This window comes from Chrysemys picta, chromosome 6 (assembly GCF_011386835.1).
Source record: "Chrysemys picta bellii isolate R12L10 chromosome 6, ASM1138683v2, whole genome shotgun sequence".
Lineage (NCBI taxonomy): Eukaryota > Metazoa > Chordata > Testudines > Emydidae > Chrysemys > Chrysemys picta.
In genome coordinates, this window is record NC_088796.1 from 92,582,159 (window position 1) to 92,606,921 (window position 24,763).

Consider the following 24,763-nt stretch of genomic DNA (forward strand, 5'->3'; position numbering starts at 1 on the left):
TTAGGGTGAAAGATTATTCAGTGTATATTTGATTTACAGGAACATAATATACAGTTTATACTTTGAGGGTGAAAACACTTTGCATAAGAAAGCAGTCTGTGACCCTTGCTTGGGAACTTGGGGTTCTTTTTTAGCGAGGTTGGGAGGGAGAAAGAGGTTTAATCCATATGCAAATTATGAGAGATTCTTGCCTAGGTGATTAACAGTACACTCATTTAAATAAATAAATAAATAGAGATATCCTATCTCCTAGAACTGGAAGGGACCTTGAAAGGTCATTGAGTCCAGCCCCCTGCCTTCACTAGCAGGACCAAGTACTGATTTTGCCCCAGATCCCTAAGTGGCCCCCTCAAGGATTGAACTCACAATCCTGGGTTTAGCAGGCCAATGCTCAAAGCACTGAGCTATACCCCCTCCCCCCCCAAAATTAGCCATTTTAGTTTCCATAGTTTCTATTCTTGGGGAGAGGAACTCTCAACCTTGGGAGATCTGTAGTTCCTAAAAGTGTCTCATGTGAACCATTTTCTTATTGTCTTTACTTCTTAGGTGGCTCCTATTTCGGGATAAACAGAGGTGAATAGCTTTTTTTAATTTTACCTGGGTCAGTAGGAATCAGTAGCTATTAATCATTCAAGGCATATGTTTCATATAACCCTTACACAGTGGTGTCATAAGCATTTCAATATTCACTACCCCATATACATACAGTTACCAGGGGTGCCATTCTGTACTTAGGAAAGGTGCTAGTGCAGGACAGTGATTATTGCAAATCTTGTGTTTTGAAGAGAGTCCACTGTACAGTTCAGATCACTGGCATTCTGCAGTTGTTGCAGCATATGTTGCACCTTCTGCTGCTGGCTTGTATTGCAATACATTGTCTTTCAGCATATTTTTAGTAGTGATCTTCAGAACACTGTTTTCTATTTTGGAGGTGGAGAGCTAAAACTGAAAATACTGGATTTCCCCAAAGAAAGTGGCAGATTTCCTCATTTCCAGGTAATATCATTTTTATTGTCATAGGACCTGCATGGCTGCTGAACAAAGAGAACTGATTTTAGCATGCAGAAAACAAAGGATATGAATGAAATATTAGATGGGTGAATGAAAGAATTATTCACCTAATAAAATCTGATGGTTAAAAAAGGTCTTCATTAAATCCTGTCTTAAAGTTCATTTAAAAAATATATTTTGTAGCAAGTGGATGCCCTTTAATTAAACACACACAATTCTTTCTGAAGCATTTAACAACCGCTAAACATACAATCAATGTGTCTTAGAGAAACACTGTCTTTCTTTTTTACCGAGAAGGTGGCATTTACCCATGTCTTTCAACTGTAACCAGAGAATCAAATACATGAAACAAATTTGCTGGCTTCAGCAAAATGTATTGATTCCTGCAGGTTCTTGGAAAAAGTGCATTGTTTTATTTTCCATAGAGATGCTTCTTACTGCATATTACTGTAAGTCAGCCTGAGCGTCCTATGTATATGGTATGACTGCACTGCAGAAAATGTCTCGGGGTTTAAAAAGGAGGAGAGGATTTTTGTTTTTCCCAAATATGAAAAAAAACCTAGGTCTCAAAATGTTCACATTACACAACAAATGGAGTCAAAAAGGAAATTGAACAAAAATATCTTTTCTATTTTGTAAAAGAATTATTACAATAAGATGCCATATAAGTAATACTCTGTATGTTATATCTGTCTCTCTAGCAATGTCACATATAAAACATACAATCTATGATCCCCCACTTTTATATAACATCGCATGTTTGGTAAGAATTGGACCTCATACAAAGGAGTCCAAAGATAATGAAAAATAACACAACAATGAAAGGGTAGATACATTTCTAAAATACTTCAATCCTGGACTTTCTCCCTTCAGTTATCGTGGCTTATTTCATGGAGGAGATGGAGAGTGTTCATTACTGCTCCACAAGTATTATCCATGCATTCCCCGTCTACCCAATGGGAGGGAATCACCACACGGGAATCCTCACAGAGATTTCCTCACAGAAAGTCTCTCTTGCAGCTTTTAACACAGGAGGAGACTACATAGCCTGTTAAAAAATTGTCCTCCTGTTATGTTTTTTCAACTGAAACTCCTAATTAAGAGGAAAAATAGGTCTCAGGGGAGTTGAATTTTGGTAATTCTTTATACAGCAGAGGCCACATGCTGGATTATAATAAAGCTCAACCAAATATGTAAGAAGATATCAATATTAACACAATTACACCAACATTTATTGGAGGCCAAATCATATATATTCTCAATGGAGTCAAAATGATAGGTTCTGACCTCCTCTGTTCCTGGGGGGTACTTGACGCTGCTCTGCCCCAGGCCCCACCCCTACCCCGCCTCTTCCCACCCACATTCTATCCCCTCTCCCTACCTGCACTCCTCCTCCCCAAACTGCTGATCATGGTGGGTGGGAGGTGCTGGGAGGGAGGAGGTGGCACAGATCCGCAGGGTTGCCGGAGGTTGCTGAGCACCCACTATTTTCCCCCCCCATGGGTACTCCAGCCCCGGAGCACCCATGGAGTTGGTGCCTGAGTCAAATGCATAGATACTATAAATGTATAGTAGCTTTCTTGGATTCAAGAAGAAATTGCTTTTCTCCATACAACTCTCCATTGTATATTTATGAATGGGGTTTCTAATTATGTATCCCATATATTAATATTTTTCTCTTTGTAGATTAGAAAACCTATAGTGGATATGATAATAGCATATTGTATCTTTGGGAAATTATTTTCTGCTAACTGGATTGAGGATCAACAGAGTTTCAAAATCAAAGAGACTTCTCCTATCTTGAGAACAAATTTTAGGGTAATCTGATTATGCTGAAAGATTTTGGCTTAACTTTTGCAAGTGATTGTGAGTACCCAATTTGGGACACCTTAAATTGGGATTTTCAGATGGCAGGTACTTATCATTTTCTGAAAACCAGGCCTCCTGAAGTTGTCTCAGGTTGGGCACTAAAAATCACTCATCACTGTTGCTGAACATTTATTTAGGTCTTTAAATCCAGAGAGGGAAATGTAATTTTAATAATTTTCTGAGGTGCAGAAAATCATGAATTTCCTATAAAAGTTTCCATTGATTTAGTCCTACCCTTTCCCAGTGTTTTTACTTTAATAGTCAATTCTTTGACTAAAACAGGAAGCAAGGGAGAGGTGTAGCCTGGCTCCATCCCATAATACTCTTGGTAACCTAGTTAACCCTATTATGACCACTTTACTACAAGGAATGTATTCTGAAAACTTAGGCCTAGTCTAACACACTTTTTGTACCAGTATAACTATCCAAGTCAGCAGTGTGATTTTTTTTTTTTTAAATCAAAATAGTTATACCATACAATCTGTAGTGCGGCTGCAGTTATATTGGTATAAAGGTGCCTTATAACAGTATATTTTATCCCCATTCCCATACAGGAATAGCTATACTGATACAAAGCTTCTTTATACCAATATAACTGCATCCACACTAGGTGGGTTGTCCCATTTTAACTAATCTGGTATAATTAAAGCAGTGCACCTTTTGTGTTGTGACAAGCCCTTACTTAATTTGATGAATGTGAGAGAAAAAGGAAATGTAGTGATGAGTCCTTTGGTTGATAAGCCCTATTTATCCCACTGAAAGCCTGACTCCGATCAATGATTGTGTATATGATGAAGAGACTTATGGCTTTTTAGGAGCCCAAATCAAAGAATTTGAAAAAACATCTCCTAAGGCATTATGTTCCATCTAAACCCAGGGAGTGTGGGAGTTTCACCTCCTGCCACAGAAAATCTTGTAGGACTGGGTCCTGGGGGAAGGAAACTCTGAAATTTCTATTTGGTGGATGGGTTTGTTGTGTAAAAGTGCCTATTACATGTGTATATGTGCACTGGGATGCAGGGACATAGTTTGCCATGTCTGGTTTGCTCCTCCGGCTTAGCCAGCCCATTTGTCTCTGATTTCTTTATTACGTACATGAGCCAGGCTGTTCTCTATGGACCCCACTTCTGAAGCAGAATGAACTTACGAAATAAAATAAGAACTGGCTTGAACTTTTGCCTGAAATTGACCTGAGCCTCAATTGTTTGAGCATTGAAAAACTGAGTGTAGCTTTTAATTCCTTCCGTTTGCATGGGTTGACAATACATTGCACTTAATCAAAGTCTCAAAGTAAGGTGGGTTTTGCAGCTGCTGTTTAAAATCATTCTTGTAAGAAAATGAAGATAGGGTAGTTAATTAGCCACAGTATGTAGCTTGACATTTCAAGAGAATTGTCCTTCATACCTACCAGGGAGGGTGATTGAGAAACTGAGAAACCCGAGGAAAAAACAGACAAACAAAAAAACTTGGATTCATTAAAGGGTGAATAGGTCAGGTGGTGATTATGTAAATATTACTCACTGAAGTTAAACATATTTAAGACAGTATATAAGCATGAAATTGTGTATTGAAGGGAGTGGAGATGGCAGTGGGGAATGTCAGGTCTGTAAAATACATGATTAATTATGCATCCTCTTGCAGCCTAGTGATATGACCCAGGATATGAACCAAATGATTAAATCAAGTTACTTCTCACTAGATGGGAAATTGAAAATAAAACATATTGGCTCAGATCAATCACTCATATGGAAAGTAATGCAGAAGGGAAACCACCACAATCATCCCATTCGCAGAGTTCCTCACATAGCTTCCTGTCAGAGGCTGCAGTGCTGTCCTCTCAAAGAATTGGCCTCAGTGCCCATTCACTAAACTGGCAGTCTCCCTGAGATCTGTGGAATCCCAGGGAGCCATCCATATGGAGGCTCTGTGACTCTGCGGCAGCTCTTCCATCCAATAGGCCTCCAATCCTAGGCACAACTGCTCCTGTGGCTACCTTTTGGACACCCGGGGGCTCTTCAGAGAATATAGCAAAGGCTGTGGAGCTGGGAGTGGCTACCCCAGCTGTCACCTGACCGCTTTTTGGCTGGGCCAAACGTGAGCTGTGCTGTGACTCCTTGTGCCAGGGGGGACATGACAGGGCTCAGGACAGAGGGAGCTTGCTGGCAGCAGCTGCTGTCTCAACTTGTTGATCTACTTAAAAAGGCAATATACTTAGAATGGGGTCAGAGTACTTAAAGGGACAATGCTAGTCTCTCTCTCTCTCTCTCTCTCTCTCACACTCACACACACACACACACACACACACACACACACGGTGTGTCTCTCTGTTTCTCTCTGCCATGCTGTCTCCCCTCCCTCCATTCATGCTGCCTTGTAGAGTGTGAGGCTACATTAACAACGTGTTAACCCTTGAGCATTCAGCTGAGTGCTAGTTCATCATTTAGCAGTAAGGAATTCCCTGGGAAATCTTCCACCCTCTGACTTCACCACCTCAACCAAACTTCACAATCGTCATTGCTGTGTACAGTATTAAATTATTTGTTTAAAACTTATACTGTGTATATGTATTATAGATATAGAGAGAATATAGTCTTTTGTGTGGCAAAAAAAGTTTCCCTGGAACCTAACCCCCCCCCCATTTACTTAGGGGGAAATTGGATTCGCTTAACATTGTTTTGCTTAAAGTAGTATTTTTCAGGAACATAACTATAACATTAAGTGAGGAGTTCCTGTATAAGGGTATAAAGGTACCTTATTCTGCTATAGATTATTCCCTTTCCCATTTGGGAATAGCTATACTAATGTAAAGCACTTTTATACAGCATAGGGATAACACGAGGGAGCATTGTGTCACTTTAATTATACTAATATAGTTAAAGTGGTACAACTTTTGGGTGAAGACAGGCCTGTCAACAGCAATTCCGGGCCTCAGGGCAGAACAGTCAATGGGCCCCCTACCACAAGCGTGGACGCGGTCCGCCTGACATTTGGGCAGTGCTGCGCCTGCACTGGTTGGTGCCCAGCAAGCTGCTGCTGGCTATGCTGGCCCCAGCAAAGGGAGTCAACTCCCCCACAACACACACGCAAACCCTGCTCTTGTTACATCAACACCAAGTATGAACTTGCTTCTTGGAACCAGAGTGTCTCTTGATTTCAAGATTGTGCAATTAGCTTTTCTAAAAGGCCTGTTTCTCCCTTTCAAAGATGGTTTTATTGTCCAGAGTCATGAAATTCAAACTCACGTGTGCTCAGCTCTTCTAACAGACTTTCTAAAACGATCAGGTCTTTTCTCAAGCAATTTAAAAAAAAAATCTGCATTGTGTTGTAGTTGGAGGATTTGCAAGATAAAGACTATTTTGCCTGGAACTGAAGTTAGCTGCCTGCTCTTGAAACGTACAAAAGAAAAAAAGTTAACCAGCCAGAAGCTGTTTTTCTCCCAACATTGGAACTGGTTCCTTAATGTATTAAAACCTTGCAACAAACTAGTCTGCACACTTCTCAATGGGCCTAGGTCAGTACAGGGGGATAGGAAGAGAAACAGCAAGCACAGCTGACAGTAAGAGACATGCAGTTCTTTCATAAAGCTTGCCAATTTGTTTAGACTGGGCACCACACATATAAGTGCCTCCTGTTTTTAAGAAGAGTGGGGGAATGGACACACAGTGAGCTTTTTCCTTGGTGTATTTCCGCCAAACAGATAAACAGTGCTCAGGAAATGATCAGGAGCAGGTAAGAATGACAATGAAGAGACCAACATCACTGCAGTTGTTACAAAACTTAGGCTTGCATGGAACATGAGTTATTTGGCTCAGGCATGCATGTGAATCATTCGTGGTTGCCGCCCCCCCCCCTTTCCCTGGGTCCGTGCCCCGCGGCTCTGCTGACCATGCTGAGTGGCTGCTGGGGCTAAGGGGTACGGGCACCATGCTCCCTGGTGGCTGGCAGCAGCTTCCACCCCATATGCATGGCGGAGAAAGTGCCTGGGGTCTGTCTGGGGCTGGAAGCCAGCAGGCTGTGCGTGCCTAGGAGCCCTGCGGTCTGCCTAGGTGATTTAAAAGCACAAGCATGAAGGGACAAAATCAGAAAGGCTAAAGAGTCAATTAAGGGGAGATATGATCAGGGCTGGCTCCAGGGTTTTGGCCGCCCCAAGCAGCCAACCAAAAAAAGCCGCGATCTGCGGCGGCAATTCGGCGGGAGGCCCTTCACTCCGAGCAGGAGTGAGGGACCGTCCGCCGAATTGCCGCCGAACAGCTGGACCTGCTGCCCCTCTCCGGAGTGGCCGCCCCAAGCACCTACTTGGTAAGCTGGTGCCTGGAGCCGGCCCTGGATATGATAGAGCTCTATAAAATCATGAATGGTATGGGAAAAGTGAAGTGTTATTTACCCCTTCATATAGCACAAAAACTAGGGGTCACCCAGTTAAATGAATAGGCAACAGGGTGAAAACTCAAACAAAAGGAAGTACTTCTTCACACAACACACAGTCAGCCTGTGGAAACAGGTGCCATGAGATGTTGTAAAGGCCAAAAGTATAACTGGGTTCAAAAAGCATGAGAGAAGTCCACAGAGGACAGGTCCATCAATTAGCCAAGAAGGTTAGGAAAGCAACCCCATGGGCCAGGTGTCCCTAAGCCTCAAACTACCAGAAGCCATGAGTGGATGACAGGGGATGGATCACTTGAAATTGCTCTATTCTGTTCATTTCCTCTGAAGTATCTGGCACTGGCTAGTATCAGAAGACTGAATACTGGGCTAGATGGATCATTGGTCTGACAAAGTATGGCTTTTCTTATGTTCTTACAAATGTCTTACAACTAGGAAGGGACATAAAGGGCAATAAGATGATGTTCTTTAAATATAATAGGAGCAGGGCTGTCCTTACCCATATGCAAAGTACGCAGCTGCGTAGGGCACCAAATTTCCTGGTGCCCTACGCAGTTGCGTGCTGCTTCAGCCCCTGTTCCGCCTCTTCCCCATGGCCCCTGCCCCTACTCCACCTCTTTCTACCCCTGCTGTGCCCCAGCCCCGCCCCCACTCCACTCCTTCCCCAAAGCCCCCGCTCTGCCCCGCCCCGCTTCTTCCCACCCCTGCTCTGCCCCACCCTCACCCCCACCCCCACTCCACCTCTTCCCCTGAGGACTCACTGGGTGGCAGTAAGTGGAGTGACCCGGCCCTAGTCCGCTCCGCACCTCCAGCTCCCAGCCGCGCTGCCGGTGAGTGCAGGGGAGCAGTTCCCCCCTCTCTCCCATGCCCCAAGGATGGGAGCCAGGGGAGCAGATTGGAGCAGGCTGGGGCTGGGGCCGGGTCACTCCACTTCCCGCCACCCCATGAATGTGGGGTCAAGCCCGCCCTGCACTCACCAGGCGGCAGGAAGTGGAGCAACCCGGCCACAACCAGCTCCACTCCGCTCCACTGGTGAGTACTGGGGGGGGTTCCCCCCTCCCCCAAGCCTGCTCCTCTCCCCCCGCCCCCACGGAGGCCTGTTTTCTAGGGTTACCATACGTCCAGTTTTTCCCGGACATGTCCGGCTTTTCGGCAATCAAAGCCCCATCCGGGGGGAATTGCCAAAAAGCCAAACAGCTTCGGGCACTTCCCCTCCCGGGCTCCGGCGGCGCAGGGTCTGGAGGCATGGGGGCTGCCCGAAGCCGGTAGCGCTCGGGCAGCTCGGCTCTTAAACAGAGCCAAAGAGTCAGGGGAGGAGCAGAGCCACCGGCTGCGGCGGCTCTGCTCCTCCCCTGACTCTTCGGCTCTGTTTAAGAGCCAAGCGCTACGGGCTTTGGGCAGCCCCCATGCCTCCGGACCCTGCGCCGCCGGAGCCCCGGAGGGGAAGTGCCCGGCCGGGGGCGCAGGGTCCGGAGGCATGGGGGCTGCCTGAAGCCCGAGCGCTACCAGCTTCATGGTTTGCCGGGCAGCCTCCAGACCCTGTGCCCCCGGCTGGGCGCTTCCCCTCCCAGGCTCCAGCTGCGCTGGGGAAGCACCGGCTGGGGGCGCAGGGTCTGGGGGCTGTCCGGCAAACCGTGAAGCCGGTAGCGCTCTGGCAGACCTTTTCGCGTGGCTGGGAGTGGGAGGGAGGAGGGGGCGGAGTTAGGGCGGGGTTGGGGCTGGGAAGGGGCGGAGTTGGGGTGGGGCTGGGGTTGGGAAATGGGCGGGGCCAGGGCCCCGTGGAGGGTCCTCTTTTTTTATTTGTTAAATATGGTAACCCTACTGTTGTCACACACACCCCTCCCTGCAGGGGGGCTACATAAGGCACCAAAATGGCTAGGGACAGCCCTGAGTAGGTGCAAGAGAAAGACAAAAGAAAGTCCACTAACTAGTGGGGAAGGATATCTAATACCAGACAACACCAAGAAGGCCGAGGTGTTTAATGCCTATTTTTCTTCAGTCTTCACTATTAAAATTAATTGTGACTGAATGCTTAACAGCAAGAGGAAAGGAACACAAGTAGAATAAGGAAAGAACTGGTTAAATAATATGTAGAGTATCTGTGTCAATCCCAGGATATTAGAGAGACAAGGTGGGTGAGGTAATATCTTTTATCTTTAATCAATAAAAGATATAACCTCACCCACCTTATCTCTCAGGATAAATAACATGTAGATAAGTTAGATGAATTCTAGTTGGCAGGGCCTGATGAAATTCAGCCTAGGATACTTGAAGAACAAGCTGAAGTAATCTCGAAACCATTAGCAATTATCTCTGAGAACTCATGGAAGATGGGTGAGGTCCCAGAGGACTGGAGAAGGGTAAATATTGTATCATTTAAAGGCAGCCTATCTTTTAAAAGGCAGACAAAGAGGGCCTGGGGAATTATAGACCAATCAGCCTAACTTTGCTTCCTGGAAAGATACTGGAATAAATTATAAAACTATCAATTTGTAAGCACATAGAAGATAGCAGGGTGATAAGTAGGGCTGCAGATTTATCACAGCATTTTTAAATAAAACATCATGGAACAGTTGCAGTAAATTTAATAAAAGTCACAGGTTTCATGGTTTTTGATAAAAATGCTATGACAAATGAAATTCAACTATAACTCATTAAAATCATAGGCCAGTATCATCATCATCCTCTGCTGCTGACTTGTCCTTGCCCTGCCAAGGAGGCATGGACCACGGGGCCTGGCACCCAACCCTAATTCCAGCCTGATGACAAGGAGAGGCCATGGGTGTGGGGTGCAAGCCCAGCCCACACTCACATCATAGCAGAAGCTCCTGTGTCCCCAGGGATTGCCCCAGCTCTCCCACTCCAGGCATTACAACTTGGCACACCAAGTTGCGGTGCTGCTCAGGATGGCTGGGCCAAAAATGAGTGAATGTTACTGTGACCCTATGCACAGGCTTGAAATTAGATAAAGAGTTCCTCTGATGGTTAGAAATAAGTTCTGGAACAGTCGTCCAAGGAGAGTAGTGGGGGCAAAAAATCTAACTTGTTTTAAGACTGAGCTTGATATGTTTATGGAGGGGATATTATGATGAGGTTGCCTACAATGGCATATGGCCCATCTGCGACTGCTATTAGCAAATATCTTCAGTGACTAAAGATGGGACACTAGATGGGGAGGGCTCTGAGTTACTACGGAGAAGTATTTTCCAGGTGTCTGGCTGCTGGGTCTTGACCGCATGTTCAAGGTCTAACTGATCACCATATTTGGGTTGGGAAGGAATTTTCCCTCAGGTCAGATTGGCAGAGACCCTGAGAGTTTTTTTGCCTTCTTCTGCAGTATGTGGTGCAGGTCACTTGCTGGTTTGAACTAGAGTAAATGAATCTATGTAACTTGAGGTCTTTAAATCAAGATCATTGCCTGTTAGGTTCACTTCCTCTGGGGCACCTGGCATTGGCCACTGTCGGCAGACAGGATACTGGGCTAGATGGACCTTTGGTCTGACCGTTCTTATGTTCAGAGGTTATGGGCCTATTGCAGGAGTGGGTGGGTGAAGTTCTGTGGCCTGTGATGTGCAGGAGGTCAGATTAGATGATGGTCCCTTCTGGCCTTAAAGTCTGAGAGTCTATGTGATTAATCATGATTTTAGTAAAGCTTTTGTTACTGTCCCAAACTAGGGAAATGTGGTTAAGATGGAATTATTATAGGTAGGTACTCAACTGGTTAAAAAAACCATACCCAAAGAGTAATTATCAATGGTTCACTGTCAGACTGGAAGGACATATCTAGAGGAATTGCACTGGGATCCATTACTATTCAAGATTTTCATTTATTTCATGAGTATGCTTATAAAATTTGCTTATGACACTAAACTGGGAGGGGTTAGAGAATTGCTTTGAACTTTGTGACGGGTTGCCCCCTCTTAAGATGCTGTCTGATGTGCTGAGATACCACTGAGCCTGCCTGTTCTGCCAGCTTGGGCCCCCTTTAAACTGTCTTGCTGAGCCAGGATCTTAAACCTCCGCTAGCACACACACAGGCAGTGCCACATCCCACTGCAGAAAGACACAGACACTGAGATCAGCTCTGAGAAGACTCAGCTTAATTATTACATAGTCCATATTCCTAACTTTCGATACAGAAATGATACATGCATACAAATTGGATAATCACATTAAGTAAATCATAACCTTTCCAATGATATCTTACATGAGCCATCTTGCATAAAGTATATCTTAGTTATGTCATATCCAAATCATAAGGATACTTTCATAAAGAATATGGAGTGTAACATCATAAACGCAACAAGCTGAAATTCAATAAAGAAAAGTGAAAAGTACTTCACTTAGGATGGAAAAATCAAATGCACAGCTACAAAATGGGGAATAACTGGCTAGGTCATAGTATTGCAGAAAAGCATCTAGAGATTATAATGGATCACAGATTGTATATGAGCCAACAATGTTAATCAGTTGCAAAAAAGGCTATTATCCTTCGGTGGTGTATTAACAGAAGTGTCATATATAAGGCCATATCTACACTATCATTTATGTCGGCAAAGCTCATGTCACTCAGGGGTGTGAAAAAACCACACCCTTGAGCAACATAAATTTTGTTGGTATAAGTGGTAGTGTGCACAGTGCTATGTCGTCAGGAGAGCTTCTCCTGACGACATAGCTACCACCACTCATTGGGGATGGCTTAATTGTGTCGATGGAAGAGCTCTCTCCCATCAGCATTGAGTGGCCACATGAGCAATGTTATGGCAGTAAGCTCACTAGTGTAGACATGGCCTAAGACATGGGAGGTGATTGTCCCGCTCTAGTTGGCACTGGTGAGGCCTCAACTGGACTATGGTGTCCATTTTTGGGCACTATACTTTCAGAAAGATGTGGACAAATTGGAGAAAGTCCAGAGAAGAGCAATAACAATGATAAAGGGTTTACAAAACCTGACCTATGATAAAGGTTAAAAAACTGGATATGTTTTGTTGTATAATCCCTGTTATTGGAAGTTTTTAAGGACAGGTTAGACAAACACCTGCCAGGTATAGTTTTGGTATACTTTGTCATGCCACAGTACAGAGAAATGGACTAGATGATCTATTGAGGACCTCTCCAGTCCTAAATTTCTATTATTCTGTGATTCCACCAAACACACCAGCACTACTTTACAGATCAAAATGAAGATGCAATCACTGAAGGATAAGTGGTGAAAGATACTCGTATATTGTGAAGGCAAGTGGAGGACCCAGATCCCAAGGCATATCCATATTTAGAGCCCTGCGTGGATACAAAATTTGTATCTGATCTGCGATCCGCAAAAATGGTTCATGGATATCCGCATTTGAGAATACAGATATCCACAGATATAAAGTGGATATCCACAGAATTGCAGGGCTCTAGATATAAAATTTTCATCCACATCCATCCGCAACCTGCAAAAATTGTCTGTGGATATAAAGCAGATATCCACAGATTTGCAGGACTTTATCCATATGGTGTAAAGCTTCCACATCCAGCTATATTCAGAGGGGAGCCCAATGCAAAAAAGTAAACAAACCACTAAAGGAATTGGAAAATTTTTCTGAGGTGAGTAAGGGGAGACCAGCCAGAGAGAGTCCTGAGAAATGGAAACAAGGAGCTGGAGGAGCTAGTCAAACTACTTGTAAATCAAAGACCATGGAGTGGTATGAAAACATGAGCCCAATAGGCTGCAAAAGGAAGAAAGGTGTATTAAAATCATATTTGACTTGAATATGCACCCATGTCCTAATTGCTAAAAAGGGTATTGTGATTTAATGTACTGTGGGGTAATTTCATGAAGGAGTTTCTTTTGTCTTTTTTTTTTTTAAATCTGAGGGGGGGAAATTATATAATTTATATAATTATGCAGGGACAACTAGAAGGAGAAAATCTTAAAAAGGGACAAGTTGAAAAATCAAATATTTAAAAACAAATTCCAGACGGTGTAACTAAAAAGAACATAGATTATTACGATGGAAAGCTTTTTATTTTTAAACTAATTTACTTTTCATGATTAATGTAGTTTGATTACTTTTTACCCTTCACTCAGCTCAAAAATGGATTAATCATTTTCACTTTTATAGGCAACAGTTTTCAGCATCACTTTCCAATTCTGATGCATTAGTACAGTCCTGCCACATTTGGATTGTAAGCTTTTGCTTGCACTGTAAACTCCCGGGGTATGGACCGTCTTTTTATTGGGACTGTATAGGATCTAGCACAATGGGGCCTCTAAGCACTATGGTAATACAAATAATGATTACCGGTAATAATACAACGGGGAATGTTCCAATCCAAAACACAGTGTTTTTATTTATATTTTACTTAAATGTCAGGAAAATATTGTTTTAAAATTAGGATTTGGACTCCCCCAATGTTGAATATTTGGGGCAAAACTACCTCACGTTCTTCCTTTAACAGTCTTTACAATTACCTTTGTACATGTAAAACCCAAATGTGTTTAAGCTAAATGAGCAGCTAGATTTGCACTGACGAGCTTTGCAGTCACAGAAAAGAGACAAGCTGAAAACTGATCCCCAGAGTTGTAGGTATTGTGTTTGTATGCTTCAGGAAGGTAAAATCAGTAATTACTTGCCTGAGTGCCCAGTTGTATATATAAATCCCAGATTTGCATAATTTAGGCATCTGCTTTGGAGAATTACGTGTATCCCAAATATCTAAAAATCTAAGTGGGTGGGTATCAATTTGGGGGCTTGACATGGTACAGACCGGAGGATGGCACAAGGAGCCTCCATGGTCCGTGCACCCTATGCAAGGGCAGCATAACTGGGGGAGTGCAGAGATGGCTCCTTTCATTCACTCCTAAATGTATACAACAGCCCATTGGGAGCAGGGTGGACATGAGGACCCATTCCTCCTCTCTCTGTTTTGGGTACACTAAGCGTGGAGATGGGGAGGAATAGGTTGCATCATAAAGGTTGTACTTCTCCAAACTCCTTATGGCACAAACTGGCCCAATGTGAACAGCAGTTTGGGTTGGCTTCTGGGACTCTTTCTATGAGACTCAGACATATGGAAGGGGTATCTCCACACAAAGAGGGGCACTCAATGCTTGAAAGCTTTTTTGATACTTCTTATCACTCAATCCTGCCATTGTCGTGTGTGCAGAACAGGGACCAAATCCTGCAGAGTGCTGAACCCTAAGTTCCCATTGCTTTTAATGGGAGTTGCAGTTGGTGTGCAGTATTTTACAGGATTATGTCCCTAATGCGTTCAGTAGGGATTGTGGCTGAGGATTGATGGTAGAATCAGGATCAAATATATGTGCAATAGGAAACCACCAAGGATTTCCCTCTTTCATCAGATTCAGCACTGGTGCCAGCAGCTCCGATTCTAATCACTAAACCCAAAGGCAGAGTGATCTCGTCCTCCAGCTCCTCCTTCGATTGATAAGAGGTTTGTTTACTCAGTTTAATATCTTTAATTAGACTCCATTGTTACAGAACTGTTGCCGCGGATTGCATTACAAATTCTCCAAGATTGGTAAGTGAATACATTTTCTTCAAGTGTTTACTGCTCTCTGTGCTTTGTATTATATTCACATCTCCTGGGGCTCTGCACAAAAATAACTGTCACAAATGAAGCTGAAGAATATTGGCTTTTAATTGGGCTCGGCACTTTGTTTCCATGACCAGTTTTGACCAGCTGCCTTCTCCCCCCGCCCCCCGTCTGCACCATCACAGTTCAGTTATAGCTCACAGAAACAACTGCTTCCAGCAGTTTTGTATTAATAATAAATTGAAAGGTACATCCACATCTGATATGCCCTTCTATTCTTAAGGAATAGGATTATTATAAACTTTGAGCATCCCTTTGATTCCACCAGTTTTTGAGCATGGGCCCTTGAGATATACAACCAAGACTTATAGGAATGTAGTAGCATTTTTCTGAGACAAGTAGGAGTGCTTCTAGTTCTTCTATGAGCCCCAAAGGAGTCTAGAAAATATTTCTACTGTCTACCAAGCAAGCTCTACTTAAAAATAAAGTTTCCAGAATAACATTCTAGTCAGTGTATTAAAGAGGGAAATGTCTTTTTAGGTCAAGTAATAGACCAATGCAGTATTGTTACCAGCAATATATTTTTCAGCTTTTTTTCCCTAGTCCAAATTCAGGGGATGCAGCTTTTACATTTCTTTTGGGAAACTATTCCACAGTCTGTCAACCCCTATAGACAGACTGCTAACTATTTTTGTTGTTCTTTGAATTCCATCCCAGCTAGTGAACATCTTTCTGGCAGTGGGCTGCCCAGAACTAAACACAGTACTCTAGATTTGTGCTTCCTATAGCTGTATACAAAGAGGGACACTGGTGTGTTTGGGAAGATGCTTGGCTTATGCATTCCCAAATTGCACAGGCTTTTGTTGTTGTTGTCATCATATCCTATTGCAAACTTGCACCTAATTCACTGTAGCCACCCTTAGATCTCTTTCAGCATTACTGCTTTCCAGCTGCTTCCCATTAAACACAGTATCTGTAGTCCAGATTATTTTTATCCTGATGAGTATTATTAGCTTTCATATTTCCAAACTGGATCTCATTTTACTTCCTGCCTGTATTTCTAATCTCTCTTGGTCCTTTGCATTATTTTCTCTATTCTCACTGATGCTCACAACATCTGCCAATTTAGCGTCAGCTGTGAACTCCCCTCCCTTTTGCAGTCCATTAATGCAAATGTTAAATGAGACTACTGGGTCTCCTGTTATCCTTGTTACATTTGACTGTATACCTCCCCACAAGATGATACACTGACATTGATCATTATCCTGAGTTTACAGTCCTTCAGCCCATTTGCAATCCATTTGGCAGCACTCATTTCCAAGCCAATTTGAATTAATTAATGTGTGTCTGTGTGGAGATGCTTCATAATACTTAACACAAAATTATCAAAATCACAACAAGAGCTCCTAGGGTTGTTGAAAGTTCATTTTACATGGGGAAAAAAGCAGGATGGGGTAGTTAATTATTTATAATAGCTCTTGAGATCTCAAGAGACTAACCCTTCACACCTGGTGAGGGAGGCTGAAATGAGAAGCTGGGGAACCTGGTAAACAATTTAGGTCCACATCAAAGGAGTGAATAGCATTTCACATTTGCGGGAAATATCAGTCTGATGTCTGCACTCTGAAAGGTTTGAGGTTGCATTCTGAGAAAGTATCTGCCTGTAAACTCCACTACATGCTGAAGATACAATTGTAATCAAAGAGGTCAGGAATCTCTTCTGAAGTTCAAAGAGATTTAACATACAATACAATAGTCATGCAATTATGTGCAATGTGTTTGATTAGGGCAGGAGTTCTCAACCTTTTACTTTCTGAGGTCTCCCCCTCTTCCCCCGCCGACATGCTATAAAAACTCCACAGCCCACCTGTGCCACAACAACTGTTTTTCTGCATATAAAAGCCAGGGCTGGCATTACGGGGGTAGCAAGCAGGACAATTGCCACAGGAGGGCTCACAAAGCTAAGTTGCTTAGGCTTTGACTTCAGCCCTGGATGGTGGGGTTCACAGCCCCGGGCTTCAGCCCCATGTGGTGGGGCTTTGGCTTTCTGCCCTGGACCCCAGCAAATCTAATGCTGGCCCTGCTTGGCGGACCCTCTGTAACCTGCTTGTGGTTTCCCAGGGTTCCCCAGACCCCTAGCTGAGAACCACTGGACTTGGGAAAATGGTCTGATGTGTTACATGTTGGCAACTTAAGTAATGAACTATTATGGAAATTTAAGGACAATGGGTGGAATCTACAAAAGGACTTAGGTGTTGCAATGCTAAATGTCATAAGGATCTAGAAAATCACAGGAGCAACACTATGATCCACAAAGCTGGGTTAGGCAGGAGGAATGAAGGAGGGGGCAAACAGATTAGGGGAAGCAGAGATTAGGAACAGTATAGAGGAGCTAGTGGGACAAGGGATGGAGGCAGCATGGCTGTAGCAGAAACTTAAGGGAGATGATGGAGGGGGAGAGAGAGTGTAGTGTGAAGGGATTTGGGGAGGGAGAGTTGACAGAGTCAGAAGGTTTTGTGGGAGGTAGAAAAGAGTGAGAGGAAAGAGGGGTTGGGATAGGGAAAAGAGATTAAGGATGGTTATCAGGGAGAGGTAGGAGATTCTGGGCTACTGGTGGGCAGCGAGGAGAGTGAGGTAGTTTGGGGAGGGAAAAGATGCTGTGGGAGTTGGTGCAGGAAGAAGAGAGTGATGGGATTTGGAGGACACATGGGAAGGAAGGCAGTGAAAGGAGGACAGTGCGAGGGAAATTTAATGCATGTATTTATAATGACTAAGAAGAGAAGTTCTTGGAGACTACAAGCACCAGACAAATTCTGCCACTGGGGAATTGCCTAGGGGAAACACAGAAGGGAATCTGTCCAGAGATGCCTGGGGAGCCTGAAGGGGGTCAAAGCCAAACTAAGTCCCACCTACCCCTAAATTCAGATCAAAATGACTCCCCGCCCTGATCTCCCCAAAAATTTCTTGGTGACTGTGCCAATGGAGCTTTTCTCCTACCATGGTTGGCAGAAAGATACTGACTATCAAACCATCAGACTTTGGGGTCATAAGTCAAATCAAAAACCTTACTTCAATGCTAGGAAAAATTACATTTCAAATGACATACCAGGGCTTTGAACTTGCTCTAGTCTTGGAAGAGTTCAAGTCTGACTATTCACACATTCAGAGGCCCCGTCAATACTGTAAATACTCTGAATAATCTGACAATTTTTGGATTTCTATTATTAGGATTGTTTAAAGTCTGTTAGTATATTACATTCCATTGATATGATAATGAAACTTGATTTCTACAAACAATTGTTTACCTGTAGATGCTGCCTGCTGTGAAAATGCAAAGGGGGGGGGGGGGGAATAGGGGCTAAAGGAAAATACAATAGGTTTCCCTAAGAAAAACAACATAAGAAATTGTTCTGAAAGGAACTTTACTTCAGTTTGCCACAATCAAAGCTCTTCATCTGGGGTGAAACTCACCCTTTTGCAGAGTACCAGCATAAACCAACATACCACTTAAATTACACTTATGCCCTACTTTGAAGATTTAAATTGTGCTATACCTCTGCACAGAACTTTACTCTAAGGGCTTAACTGCACTTGAGTGATGTATAGGAATTGAAGCTGGTCTTCTGCACAGGGGTGAATTTCACCTACTGATTTCTACGGATCACAGAAAGGAGTTTCCAAGAGCCTGGAGATTCCAATGCTAACCTTGTGTAAAGATCACCCATTTGGCTACACCTCTGCATTGCTGATGGGATTATTTCTGCAACAGGGTAAATAGAGGTTTTAACTCTTGCACCTTTTGATTTTGTTTTAATTTCTAGGGACTTAGGTACCAAGACAACAAATGTCATTTCTAAACCTTGAAATAAAGAGAAAGTGTACACTTATCAGACTGCCTTTGGGAAGGCAAAAATGGATAACTGGAAGATTTAGCTTCTTTTGACACTTGCTCTCTAATAGCTGTAAAGTAGATTATACAAATTGGTGCCAAAATCTTTAGATAATAAGAAGGTATTAGTTTTCTGTCTAGTGCCTTTTGCTGACTCTGTTCTGTGTGACTCTGTGTGGCATTCCAGAGAGATTTCCCAGCCTCTCTTGACATGAAAAACTGGATCTGATAAGATTAATGTAGACTGACTACAAAAACTATCATGACTTAACCCTCCCGAGACTTCAAATCCTTTTTAATAACAAATTATTGTTAATTTGGTTTAAAAAGGCCATCCAGCATTAATAGTTAATAATAGGGGAGCAAGAAATTAGGGCACTGATTCTGCAATTTGTTGCATGAGGATGGACTGTTGCATTTGTGCAGAGCCCTGTTGCTCTTGGTGGGGCTTAGTGGGGTGCAAGCAGTCTGTAAGCATGCAAAAAACTGCAGGATTGAGGCCTAGGTTTGGTTCATGGAGACTGAATTAATTGCTTTGGGCTGAGAAATGTAGGAAGTTCCTTTTGCTGTGGTGGTAGTGTTTTTTGTAAATATGAACTAAAAAGACTTAATGAAGAACCTGACTTTCAACCCAGGAGAGCAGACTGGCAGAGAGGCATTGTCTCACGTCTTTCCTTCTATTTTCAGTGTTCTGATCTCATCAATGGTATTTTAAGAGACAGATGCAGTCCTTAAATTGTTTGGAAGGTTACACTGTTGTCATAACTATAAAGGGAAGGGTAACAGCTGTCCTGTGTACAGTACTATAAAATCCCTCCTGGCCAGTGACTCCAAAATCCTTTTCCCCGTACAGGGTTAAGAAGCTCAGGTAACCTGGCTGGCATCTGACCCAAAGGACCAATAAGGGGACAAGATACTTTCAAATCTTGGGGGGGGGGGAAGGTTTTTGTTTGTGCTCTTCGTTTGGGAGTTCGTTCGCTCTTGGGACTGAGAGGGACCAGACATCAATCCAGGTTCTCCACATCTTTCTAAACAAGTCTCTCCTATTTCAAACTTGTAAGTAAATAGCCAGGCAAGGCGTGTTAGTTTTCCTTTGTTTTCTCAACTTGTAAATGTACCTTTTACTAGAGTGTTTATCTTTGTTTGCTATACTTTGAACCTGAGGCTAGAGGGAGGTCCTCTGAGCTCTTTAAGTTTGATTACCCTGTAAAGTTATTTTCCATACTGATTTTACAGAGATTATTTTTTACTTTTTTCTTTAATTAAAAACCTTCTTTTTAAGAACCTGATTGATTTTTCCTTGTTTTAGATCCAAGGGGGTTGGATCTGTATTCACCAGGAGTTGGTGGGAGAAAGAAGGGGAATGGTTAATTTCTCCTTGTTTTAAGATCCAAGGGGTTTGGATCTATATTCACCAGGGAATTGGTGAAAGGTTTCTCAAGGCTTCCCAGGGAAGGGAATCCATTTGGGAATGGTGGCAGCGGACCAGATCTAAGCTGGTAGTTAAGCTTAGAAGTCTACCCTAAAGTTCAAAGTGGGGAAGCAGCCTTGACAACTGTAGTTATCAAAACCCACCCTGTATCACATGCATGAGCGTCTGTGTAAAGACTTATTATCGCCAATATTCCACTGACTTATTTCAAAAGACAAGGAGAAAAATGGTTAATGTTACTTCATCAAAATGAACAAGTATTGAAAAATACAGCACAGGGAACTCCCACTGAGCATGTAGCATGTCAGAAGCTGTAGATGATTGCTACAAAATAAAATGAAGCTAGTTCCCCATGGTTACAGGTGTCCTAAAATATTGGCAGAGAGATGTCAATGACAGCAGATCTCTTTCAAAACCAACTTACCCTTTTCCTTTCCTCTCCATCTGCTCATTAATCTGCAGCAAACCCAGGGAAGAGCTCAGTGAGATTCAGCAGCCACTGCTGTGGTATTTCAGCAAAGAAATACAGGCCAAAATATATTCAGTGCAAAAATCTATGTTAATGTAGGGTTACCATATTTCCACAATCAAAAAAGAGGACACTGGGGGGGGGGGAGCACTGTCCTAGCCCCGCCCCTGCCTTGCCCCATCCACTCCCTTCCACTTCCCACCCCCTGACTGCCCCCCTCAGAACCCCAACCCCCCCTGCTTCTTGTCCCCTGACTGCCCCGACCCTTATCCACTCGCATGGGTGGCAGGGTTGTAGAAATTTTGGTGGTGCCCAGAACCGCCCCCCATCTGCCTAAGGCTCTGGGAGGGGGGTTGGGTGTGGGGAGGAGGTCTGGGGTGCAGATCCTGGGCTGGGGATTAGGGTGCAGGAGGGGTGCAGGGTGCAGGCTGTGGGATAGAGTTTGGGTGCTGGGTGCAGGCTCCGGGCTGGGGCAGGGGGTGGGTGTGCAGGAGGGGGTTAGGGGTGCAGGCTCTGGGATGGAGTTTGGGGGTGGGGGCGGTGCAAAGGGAGGGGGTGCAGGCTTTGGGAGGGAGTTTGAGGATAGGAGGGGATGCAGGGGTGAGGGCTGTGGTCTGAGGATGAGGGGTTCTTGATGCAGGAGGGGGCTCAGGGATGGAGCAGAGGATTAGGGTATGGGGGGATGAGGGCTGGGGCTGAGGGGTTTGGGGCATTGGAGAGGCTCAGGGCTAGGGTGGAAGGGCAGGGTAAGGACAGCCTGTCTTCCCATTAGTGGATGGGAGACGCTAGGACCCGGGGGAAGCGGACAGCAGCTGCTGCTGGCTCTGGCAGTACAAGCAGGCAAGGGAGAGGCAGGCAGGGAGAGGGGGTCCCACGAGGGGGACGACGCGTGGAGAGGGGGTGGCAGGTGGAGGCCAGGGACCGATCCAACACTCCCCCACTCCCTGACTGCCCCCCCGGACTCCCCTTACCATTCTGGCTCCATGTTTAGGCAAAACACGCTGCCTGGTGGGTCGGTTTGTGTGTTACACAGGGCTGCAGACAGAGGGAGGGAGGAGCAGGGGGGGCTCTGGCTGCTGGAGGCCAATGGGAGCAGCTCAATTGGCCCAGCTGCCCAATCAGCAGCTGCACTCTGCATGGAAGGGAGGGAGGGAGGCGAGGGAGAAAAAAAACCCGGACATTTTAACCTTGTTACCAATTCCTCCTGGATGGCTATTTAGAGACACAAAAGCCGGACATGTCTGGGGAAATACGGACGGTAACCCTAATTAATGCAATGCTATGATTGAGTACTGAAGCACACAAGGACCTGATTCTCACTTACCCCAATGTCCTTTTACACTAACCAGAGTGATACAAAAGAATCTTAGTGTAAATGAGAATCAGATCCACAAAAGTCAGGGAACTGAAAGTTATGATTCCCATTGCAATTCTACCACGTTGTGTTTATAAGAAACTAAGAACGGCTAGACTGGATCAGACCAATGGTTCATCTGGCCCAGTATCCTGTCTTCTGACAGTGGCCAGTGCCAGATGCTTCAGAGGGAATGATCAGAACAGCGCAATTATCAAGTGATTCATCCCCTGTCATCCAATCCCAGCTTTTGGCAGTCAGACTTAGGGACACCCAGAGCATAGGTTTATGTCCCTGACCATCTTGGGTAATAGCCATTGATGGACCTGTCCTCCATGAACTTTTGTCATTCTTTTTTGAACCCAGTTATACTTTTGGCCTTCACAACATCCTCTGGTAAGGAGTTCCACAGGTTGACTGTGTGTTGTATGAAGAAATACTTCTTGTGTTTTGTTTTAAACTTGCAGTCTATTAATTTTATTGGGTGCCCCCTGGTTCTTGTGTTATGTGAAGGGGTAAATAACACTTCTTTATTCACTCTCTCTACACCATTCATGATTTTATAGATCTCTACCATATCTTACCTCAGTTGTCTCTTTTCTAAGCTGAGCAGCACCAAGTCTTTTTAAATATCTCCTCATATGGAAGTGATTCCATGCCCCTAATCATTTTTGTTGCCCTTCTCTGTATCTTTTCCAATTCTAATAATTTTTTTTGAGATAGGGTTACCAGAACTGCATGCAGTATTCAATATGTTGGCATACCAGGGATTTATATAGGGGCATTATGATATTTTCTGTCTTATTATCTATCCTTTTCCTAATAGTTCCTAACTTGTTAGCTTTTTTGACTGCCACTGCACATTGAGCAGATGTTTCATAAAACTCTCCATAATGACTCCAAATTCACTTTCTTGAGTGGCAACAGCTAATTTAGACCCCATCATTTTGTATGTATAGTTGAGATTATGTTGTCCAATGTGCATTACTTTACATTTATCAACCCTGAATTTCATCTGCCATTTTTTTGACGAGACACCAGTTTTGTGAGATCTCTTTGTAAATCTTCTCAGTCAGCTTTCAACTTAACTATCTTGAAAATTGAGTGTTGTCCACAAACTTTGCCACCTCACTGTTTACCCCTTTTTCCAGATCATTTATGAATATGTTGAACAGCACTGGTCCCAATACAGATCCTTGGGGAACCCCTCTATTTACCTGTTTCCATTGTGAAAACTGACCATTTATTCCTACCCTTTGTTTCCTATCTTTTAACCAGTTACTGAGCCATGAGAGGAACTTTTCTCTTATCCCATGACAGCTTATTTTGTTTAAGAGCCTGTGGTGCGGAACCTTGTCAAAGGCTTTCTGAAAGTCCAAGTACTCTATATCCACTATATCACCCTTGTCCACATGCTTGTTGACAACCTCAATGAATTCCAATAGATTGGTGAGGCATGATTTCTCTTTACAAAAGCTGTGTTGACCCTTCCCCAACATATTATGTTCATCTATGGATCTGATAATTCTTTCTTCACTATATCAGGGGGTAGCCAGGTTAGTCTGTATCCACAAAAACAACGAGGAGTCCGGTGGCACCTTAAAGACTAACAGATTTATTTTGGCATAAGCTTTTGTGGGTAAAAAACATGAGTTGAGCCCAAAGCTTATGCCCAAATAAATCTGTTAGTCTTTAAGGTGCCACCAGACTCCTTGTTATTCTTCACTATAGTTTGTCTGTGCTGTAGTTAGATTTACCAACCTGTAGTTGCAAGGATCACCTCTGACTCTTTTTAAAAAATTGGCTACCCTCCAGACATCTGATACCGAGGCTGTTTTAAGCAACAGGTTAGGAGTTCTGCAATTTCATATTTGAGTTCCCTCAGAACTCTTGGTTCCTGGTGGCTTATTACTGTTTAATTTACCAATTTGTTCCAAAACCTCCTCTACTGACACTCAATCTGGGACAGTTCCTCAGATATGTCACCTAAAAAGAATGTCTCAGGTGTGGGAATCTCCCTTACATCCTCCGCAGTAAAGACTGAGGCAAAGAACTCATTAAGCTTCTCCACAACCGCCTTATCTTCCTTGAGTGCTTCTTTAGCACCTTGATTGTCCAGTGGCCCCACTGATTAATTGTTTGGCAGGCTTCCTGCTTCTGACGTATTTAAAACATTTTTTTGCTGTTAGTTTTTGTGTCTTTTGCTAGCTGCTCTTCAAATTATTTTTTGGCCTGCCTAATTATATCTTTACTCTTGACTTGCCAAAGTTTGTGGTCCTTTTTATTTTCCTCGGTAGCATTGACTAATATATGCTGGCTTTATATATATATATATATATATATATATATAAAAATGCGTATTATCCTCACCATATAATTAATATGCATTAAGCACCAATAACAGTAAGCACAAGTTCTGTAACAGTGATATAGCCTAAAATAGCATAAGTGAACAGGATTATGGTATAAGCTAAGTACCCCATGACACCTTGCATTTGCTGAAGTAAACATTTGGCATAAGCAGATAGGGAACTTGTCAAAATCAAGATATATTCATTCTATATCTTAGAACAAGCTATGGAACTACCTTCACAGACCAGTACCTGAAATGCTAGTAACCAAAACAAAGATAAAGGAGGAACAGAACCAACAAGTTAGGGAACTGGGACAAACTGGTTGAATATCAGTGACATGTAAGGAGATGTGTAACTTGTAAAATCATCATATAAAAATACCAGCTGAAATGTGTAACTTTGGGAGCACACCTACTGCATAAGGTGAATGTGACATTGCTGCCTGAGATGGCTTCCCAGA

At 43.5% G+C, this 24,763-nt stretch overlaps 2 long non-coding RNA genes across 2 annotated transcripts in view; one reads left to right on the top strand and one right to left on the bottom strand.

The window, feature by feature from the left end:
- LOC101947302 (uncharacterized) lies at positions 1–21,646 on the bottom strand. The gene is made up of 3 exons (XR_006174496.2): positions 21,567–21,646; positions 20,551–20,628; positions 1–1,034 (listed from the first exon to the last, which is right to left on the bottom strand). It is a non-coding gene; the product is annotated as an uncharacterized LOC101947302 (long non-coding RNA).
- The window catches only part of LOC101947123 (uncharacterized), a 20,687-nt gene continuing 15,390 nt past the window's right edge, over positions 19,467–24,763 (top strand). Inside the window, exon 1 of the long non-coding RNA XR_010588626.1 lies at positions 19,467–19,750. This is a non-coding gene — a long non-coding RNA (uncharacterized LOC101947123). The remainder of the gene's footprint in view (positions 19,751–24,763) is intronic.